The sequence below is a fragment of the Marmota marmota genome, unplaced genomic scaffold, assembly GCF_001458135.2.
Source record: "Marmota marmota marmota unplaced genomic scaffold, marMar, whole genome shotgun sequence".
NCBI lineage: Eukaryota > Metazoa > Chordata > Mammalia > Rodentia > Sciuridae > Marmota > Marmota marmota.
The window spans coordinates 12,723,752-12,732,494 of NW_025999999.1; the positions used below are offsets into that span (position 1 = coordinate 12,723,752).

General features: G+C 35.8%; 1 long non-coding RNA gene across 38 annotated transcripts in view; it reads right to left on the bottom strand.

Moving 5' to 3' along the window:
• The window catches only part of LOC107149875, a 528,547-nt gene that overhangs the window by 413,772 nt on the left and 106,032 nt on the right, over positions 1-8,743 (bottom strand). For 37 of the 38 annotated variants that reach the window (XR_007349161.1, XR_007349163.1, XR_007349165.1 and 34 more), the window contains one exon: positions 777-913. This is a non-coding gene — a long non-coding RNA (uncharacterized LOC107149875). Of the gene's footprint in view, positions 1-776; positions 4,914-8,743 lie in introns of those variants that run through there. The other variant, XR_007349145.1, reaches the window with a different exon arrangement.

The following is an 8,743-nucleotide window of genomic DNA, read 5'->3' on the forward strand; positions in this document are numbered from 1 at the left end:
ATGGCAATATGTAAATCAATGGATGTGTAACTGATGTGATTCTGCAATCTGTGTATGGGGTGAAGGTGGGAGTTCATAACCCACTTGAATCAAAGTGTGGAATATGATATGTCAAGAAATTTGTAATGTTTTGAACAACCCACAAAAAAAAAATTGTGTTCTTTTTCTCTTATTTAGACACTTTTTCAAATTCCCATACAATATCCATTGATAATTCTATGACATATTTAGGATACCCTATTTGTTTGGTTTGGTTTGCATCTAACTCTCACCCATGTGGAAATTAAAATAGTGCTTTCCTAGAAGGTAGTTCACTCTTTCATCATCTTCTCCCTCCTCTATTGAAGGGAGTATCATCCAGTCTGTGAAGACATGAATGAAATTCTTAAGAGATAAATGTGTCTTCTCTTCTTTCTAGTCTCTCATCAGTACTAGTCAATGACTTATATGTGTAGTAAGTTGTGTTTAAAGACTATGCACCCCAGTAGGAAACGGTGTGCAACCATAACTGATTGCAGGAGCAATAAGCAGGGGTAAATGAAGGATAGGAGAGGGTGAGGCTGGCAGGGAGGGAGAAGGAGAGAAATAGGAAAAGGCAGAAGACATCTGAACTTACAGATCTTTCACATCTCTGCTTTTTAGAGATTGCCCGTGTATTTGTGTTTTCCAACATTCAAGTTACTGATATAAAATAAAAATGGTTGTTGCCTTTATGTGATTTCAAAGTTCACATTTAGAAAGAAACAGAAAGCATATGGCATTGAGCACACTCATACCTGGGACTCTCTTCCATCCTGGCCAAGAGCCTGATGCTTGTTGGAGATGCTCTGAAGTCCCTCTGCATTTCTCCACACACCCCACATGCCAGTGTCTGGAGCAAGTATCTGGGATAATTCAGTATTGGAAAGCCGACCTGAGGAAATAAATATAAACTGCTAGGAATAACTGGGACAATTAATAATTACCAATCATTACTAATAATTGATAAATAATAATTATTAATAAACACTTAAGGGGCTGGGGATGTGGCTCAAGCAGTAGCGCACTCGCCTGGCATGCGTGCGGCCCGGGTTCAATCCTCAGCACCACATACAAACAAAGATGTTGTGTCCACCGAAAACTAAAAAAGAAATATTAAAAAATTCTCTATTTCTCTCTTAAAAAAACACTTAATATGAACTTTTCTGAATAAGTTCTGGTATAATTAGAATAATTAATAACCGATGCTCAACTTCTGTACTGAGAAACTTAAGACAACACAGTCTTATTGATTTTACCCTCTTATTCATAAATACTCTTTATAGAAGGGTTTTAATTGTCCTTTTTAGAAACTATTCTACAAGTAATCAAACACTTCTGAAAGGTTATCATTATAAACCCAATGTTACCTGACTCTGTGTACATATATGGTCATGAAAAAAATAAATTTTTTGGCTGTGGTCCCACCTCTAATGCTCAGTAAAGTCCTGTACAGTTAATTTCTACCACTTGTCTAGGATGTTACAAAGGTTTCCAGGAATATGTTTAGCATGTGAGCCCATTCCCAATCATCATTGCTGCTAATACATTAGCCTCCCCTGAGCACCTTTTAAGTTCCAATGTGCCAGAGGTCATACTGCTTTCCTAGATGTTTATTGAAAACTACCCTGTCTTTTTACTTCTGCTACAAAAGTGCCTAGGGGCTCTTGAAATGCTGAAATTGTGAGATAATTTGTGCTGATAATCAGAAGAATTTATATCTCCCCTTTGGTCACACTGTGTTAGGGGTGAATTCAAGGACTTGGGATTGTTCTCCAGCCAATTAGGGATATTTCATATAATAGTGTTTTCTTATTTTACTCTGATACTTCTATACTAATTCAAATTAGAATAAAATCCCTAAAGGATTGGATACAAATGAGTGAAACAGTCCACCTGCTCAAGATCATTGCTCAGTGAAAACTTTGTCACTGAGTCATTTTTCCTTTACAACGTTCCTCTCCTGGGAGCTCTTGGAGTCCTCAGAAAATAAGTTTCTGGCAGGCCCATGAATAAACCACAGAGAACCATCTGCATATCATTAAGATTTCAACTTATTTCTCATGTTTCTGTTCTACATTCCTTCCTAACACTCCCATTCCTCTCCTACAAAAGCAAAATTGCTCCTACATTATCATAGCTTTTATTTAATCCCATTCACTTCATTACAGGTCTAGTTAGGTCACTTACCTTGGACGTCGTAGCAAGAGAAGCAAACATTTTGTGATTACCCTTATAGGGTCCATCCAAAGTTAGAAATGGCCCAGGAATCAAGACCATACTGTTAATTCAGCTGCCATGTCTGCCTGACAGATTGTATAGCAATCAAAAACGAAGCAGCTCCTTCGTTCCAAGGATAAACTATCTCTTGATAAAAGACAACTTCACTTTTTCCCATATCAATATTTATGTCATATGGCAGGCATAATTTATTTGGGAAGATCATTGTCACCCCCATCACACAAGCAAACACTTGGGATGCAAAGATTCAAACACTCCATTGTTCAGAATGAAGTCTTATTCTATGTACTAGATGTGTGAGTAAACAAGGAAGTTTGTAGATGGCAAAAGGAAGTAGAGCAGGGTTTAAAGTATGTGTCAAAATTAGACAGACAAAATGCAAGGGTATATTTATTCCAAAGGAGGAAAATGACACTTTAACGTTCCAAAAATATTCATTGATTCAGTTTTCTTTGGTTGCATTCATTATTGATGATATCTCCCAGTTAGTAAAGGTGTTAAAATGTCAGCCCATGAAGATCAAAGGGAATGAATTTCCTGTGTCAAACAACCCTAAAGCTGCTTTGCTTTTAAGATCCAGGTCTACAAAATAATAATTCTCCCCATGACACTCGAGATGGAATGACTTCTCCACATTTTTTAATCTTCTTGTTGCAACTCTAGACATGGTTTTCCTCTCATATCACAGTGCCTTAACAACAAACGATGGTTGATTTGCTAAAATCTTACAGTATAAAGCAAAGATTTCCTAATTTTAAACCCACTTAGCTTTGCTGTATAAAGTAACTTAAGCCTATTTTCTTTCATTTAATCTTCCTAACCTAAAGCTTATAGCTGTGGTACTTTGGCTAGCATACAGAAAAAATATTTTAATAAACTCTTTATTTAGCAACTCAATAAAGTCACTAAAACATTGCAAGAATATATCACTGTTGGATTGAAATCACCAATATAATTAGCCTGCCTTACCCAGGGGCTTTTAATCACAAAGCAAAATCACTTCTTAAGCTGTGATAGAGTATACAACTTTGACAAGCAAAACAGAGTTTCCATTAATGAGCAAAATTCTCTCAAAGGACTTCACATTGACTTTCACTGTTTTTACAGGCATATTAAAAAAAAAGGTAATGATTTCTAATGGAAATATAGAGAGTGGATATATAGTAAATTGTGGGAGAATTTTTCATTTAACAATACAATCAAATACTCTCACTGTTTTGCTTTATTATATTGATTACAGCAATATATAACATGAGTAATTAGCATTGTACTGTTACACAGTGTCCTGTAATTTGTAATAGTTAATTAAAAAATGTAAATTAAGAAGATTAGTGGAATCTACTGAATTTGACAGTTTCCCCAGGTAATGACCAGCGGCTCTTGGGCCCTTACATGAAAGAGCTCAGGAGTGGCAATGGTGACCTGAAGGAGATTCAGCCATACAAGCAGGAGGTGAGCATGCTCAAGGAGGTGAGCATGCTCAAGGAGATGCCACGCACAATAGCAGCCAGAGCTGGCAGAGGACATCAAGTACTAGTGCATGCAGAATAACCGCCACACCAAGGTGTGAAAACCCTGAGACTGGGTGTCTGGGGACTACAGGTTTGTAATAAAGGGGTTTCCGCTTCTGGCCTTCCATCTTAAACAATGGATAGAATACATGAAACAAAGGTCTTCAGAAACTGAACAACACACTGTATAGAATTGTGATTTTTTTGATCTAGGTGTACAAAAAAAAAATAATTCTCTCCATGACACTTGGGCTGAAGATAAAAATTGAGATTAGATTTAGGACTGTCCAGCTTCCTCTCTGGGGGTAGTTTCCAACCTTCAGGGCAGGAAAGGCGAATCTAAAAAGAGTCAGCATGTATTTCTCAGTTTAGAAGGCAGAGTTTGAATGAGCTAGACTACGGAGCAGGCTACCTCAGAAGGGACACTTCTGGAAAGAAAGTTCTGAAGATCGTATGCTTCTCTTTTAATCTCTGGCAAGTAATGTACTGCACATGTGTGAGAAGAAATTGCCTCTAGAATAGATTGACCCATTCTTAGCACTCCAATAGAACAACAAGAAAATACAAATTTAGATTTATAAATGTGATAAATTACACAAAGTGACAACTTTATAGAAGTCTCCAACTACTATTGTTTCTTCTACAAACTATTGAAACCTACAGAGTGCCATATTTATATCTGAGAGAGAGCTATTAAATAAATCATATTTGAACTTGTAGTTAGAAACTTCCCAACCAAGAAAATTCTAGGTCTACATGGCAACTCTTAAACACTTTGGCCAACCCTCTACAGACTCTTCCAGAGATGGAAGGAGAGAAAAAAGTTTTAATGTATTTTATAAGGTGAGGCGCCCCTTAATACCAAACCACACAAAGACATAACAATACAAGAGCCACAGATTAATGTCCCTCATGAACATTGAAGCAAAAATTCTAAAAAAAAATAGCAAATGTGATTCAGTAATATATAAAAAGATAATATATTACAACCCAGTTGTGTTTATCATGACAAGGAAGGTTGATTTAACACGTTATAAGAATATGTAATTCACCATCAATCAGTTCATTAATCCCTTAACAGGGATTAACTGTGTGGTAACTATAGGCTGGAAGGGTGTGGTTGGAGGAAGTGGGTCCCTGGGGACGTGCCTTTTGGTCATATATTTGGTGAGCTGAGTTTAGTCTTTCCCTCTGCTTCTTGGTGCCATGTTCCCAAATGTTTCCTCTGCCACACTCTTTGGTCATGATGTTCTGCCTCACCTGGAGCCCCAAGGAATGGAGCCAGGTGTCTATAGACTCTGAAACCGTGAGCCCCCCAAATAAACTTTTTCTTCCTTAAAATTGTTCTTTTAGTCACAGGTCTTTTAGTCACAGCAGCAAAAAAGCTGACTAAAACACATGGTCATAGTAACATGTCTCATCAACTAAAAATAGCTGAACAGCTCCTCCATTTGATAAAGGAACTCTCCAGAATATTTACAGATAGCATTATATTTAATTATTAAAGACTTAAGGCAATGCAGTGGCACACCTTTAATCCCAGTAACGTGGGAGGCTGAGGCAGTAGGATCACAATTGCAAAGCCAACTTTTACAATTTAGCAAGGTTGTGTCTCAAAATTGAAAAATAAAAAAGGTTTGGGGCCAAGCTCTATAATAGAGCACTCCTGGTTTCAATCCCCACTAAAACACAAGTAGAGACACTGACCGTCAGACACACACACACACACACACAAATACACAACGACTTAATGTTTTCTTTTCTTTTTAAGTTCAAGGAATGGATGTCCACATTTTCCCATTCAATATTATACAGAACTATCATCACAACATCTCAAGGAAAACAAATAAAATGCTACTACATTGATAAGGATGAAATATATTGGTCTTGCCAATAACACAATAATCTAGAAAAATCCAAAGAATCTACAATACTATAAGAAATGTCAGTTTAATAAGGACGAATGATTATTAGAAATAAATAACACTGTATTTTATATACTCACAATAACAGAAATTAAAACTTAAAAAGTACCGTTTACAATGTCCCAAAAAGCATGAAATACCTAGGTATAGATCTAAGCAAATATGTGAAAGATTTGTTTGCCTAATGCAAACATTAATTGTTCAAAGCAATCAATTAAAACCTAGACAAATGAGTTGATATTTATTCTCGGCATACAGTTTGTAAATCTTGTTATTGTTAAGATATTACTAGTTCACCCGAATCTGATCTATAAATCTGATGCAATCAAGATCAAAATCCTAGGAAGATTTTATTTCGATAAACTAGTCAAGTTATATGAAATGGCCAAGTATTTAGACTAACCAAAATAATTTTTCAAATGAAGAACAAAGTTAGGGAACTCATTTTACTTACAAACTATGTGAGACAAACTATGTGAGGTTCCAAAGGCAAAATTCAAGATAATTTATAGAGTTGCTCCAGCACTTGGCATAGTGTGTTCAGCATAGTTGACATTTTTGAAAACACAATAGTAACAGTTAATGATCCTTAAATATGTAAGTACTCTTTTAAGTGCTCTTACACATTTTTTTTCAATAACACACACTTTTAAGATTAAACCAAATTATTTTTCATGTACTCCTGATACATAATACCTAACCTTTGGCCCACAGTTGGCATTGATTAAGAATTGGTGCATTAACCAAATAAGCATGGAGACTGTCTTGGAGACAGCAATTGCAAGCAGATAAACCACTACTAGAAATTATTTGCTATTTCAAGTGTCAAGGTCTATCACTTTCATGTGGTAATGAAGAACAGAGGTGGGCAAATTTTTCTTTCTTTTCCCCCATTTACAACAGTCCATTAATGAGTTTCAGTGGATACAGCTCTGAGCCCAGGGGATAAAAGTTGGGGGACCAATTGCACAAGGCACTCATCCTCCCTGTATGTCCTAAAACTGAATCTATATTCCTTATTAGCAACTAATGGTGCATTTCATGTTCTCCAATTTTCCTGTACTAATGGTTTGCTTCAGGGACAATTCAGACAATTAGAAAGAACCATAATGCAGAATATTCTACATCGGCATTTGTTTCCACACAGAAATTTAGTCATCATGAGAAGAGAGGAGTTAATATAACAGTCTCAGAAGATCTGTAAATATATGTATGTATATGTGTGTAATCCTTTTCTCATGCATATTAAGTATCATAAGGCATTTATAAAGATGATAAATGAAGCCCCAAATTTTAAATGCAATCCCCAATTTGCCCATATGGCTTTGCATTTTATTATGAGGTAGCTCATACAAAGTAGGAAATACTGGAAGACTACTATTTATTTGTTTGTTTGTTCAGGATGACCAGTACCAGTACTTAGATGTAAGAGGGAAATTGGAACTAAGTAGTATCCAATTAATAGCCAAGTAATAGTCAATTTATTCCCTGTTAATATTATGCTTAATAGCACTGCAATGGATCTTGGTATAATTGAAATTTAGTAAATCAATGTGGAAAAGCAGTTTCCAGTCTTTGTAATGCATTAGTTTTTCAGGCCTAAGAAACGGCAGAATAGATATCTCAATTTAAAAAGAAAGACACTGAGCTATTAGAAAGATGTACTAATAAATTAGCATATTGCCTCATTTCTACTAAATTCTTTTTTCATTTCTATCATTCCACGAACATCATCATCTATAATTACTACACACTTCATGTGTACCAGATTGTTCACATAATTCTGACTACACATTCAGCCTTAGGCTAGTGCAGAAGTGCTTTTTTACTTGTACAAAGTTTGGGGCACTCTTGGAAAATTTCAGACACAGACAGCAGGACAAGATTACTTTAAAGAGCTCACAGCATGGTTGTGGAACTAGACAAATGTATGCTAAACAATAGATGGATAATTTACAAACAACTGTCAACAAAACAAAATGCAGCACCCCAAACTGAATACTTAAGTGTGCCAATTAATTATGTCTTCTTGCTGTGCTTGTGGATTTTTTTCCTACCATGATGTAATTTCATTCAGAGTGTAAAATTTTCTAGTAGAGAGGATAATGCTAACCTGCAGACACACATGTGACTTATCTCAGTAATTCTTTCATTTTTTTGTTGTTATTTTATTTGTGAAGTTGGTGATCATTAAAATAAATCTTCAATAAGTTGATACTCAGGGTAATTCATCTCAAGGTTCATCTCACATACAGCTCTAGAGATTCATAAATAGTGGTAGCACCAGAGTTTTCACTATGCTTAGTGATTCCTTGGATAAAAAATTTTATTTTAATATAAGATCACTATAATGAACATGCAGCCAACCCCTAGGTATAAACAGACATCTATGGACTCAGAGGCATAGGTAATGAAGGGAGTGTTACCATAATGGATTTAATTGCCAAGGCAGGAACCTGGGTTTTGATGATTTTTTTTAATAGAGGGTGGAATGCTTTTGTAATTTAGCATTTTTCATTTATAAAGCTCATTAGCCACTACATCTAGAGTGTAAAAGATCATCCAAGTGGGATAAGAGGTAGAGATATTGAAACTACATTTTCAATAAAAGTTGTTGTTAGAATCTGCTGCATTTTTCCTTGATGCTGATATTTTTCTTATCCAATAGATGGTGCCTAGTGTGTTTGCCCTGTCCTAACTTTGCAGTAGAATACTATCATGTATTGCCTCTCCAAAACAAAGGAATCTTTAGCTATACTTGGTATAAGAAATGAACTTAGTTCTAAGACTGTTTTTGTTTCTGCCAACTCAGAGATGAAATTAAACTTAGGAAAAAAAAATACAAGCTGAATCTGTTGCCTAAGGACTTAAGACAATTTATTACTTTGCTTTCAAATCTCTAGTTCCATGGGATTTAGTATGATAACTCACAGCAAAATTATCTAGTTCTCTCCAAGTGTCCCAATATTCTATTCTGGTGTGTGTGTGTGTGTGTGTGTGTGTGTGTATGATAGAGGAGGGAGGGGGGGTAGGGGGGAGGGAGAGAGA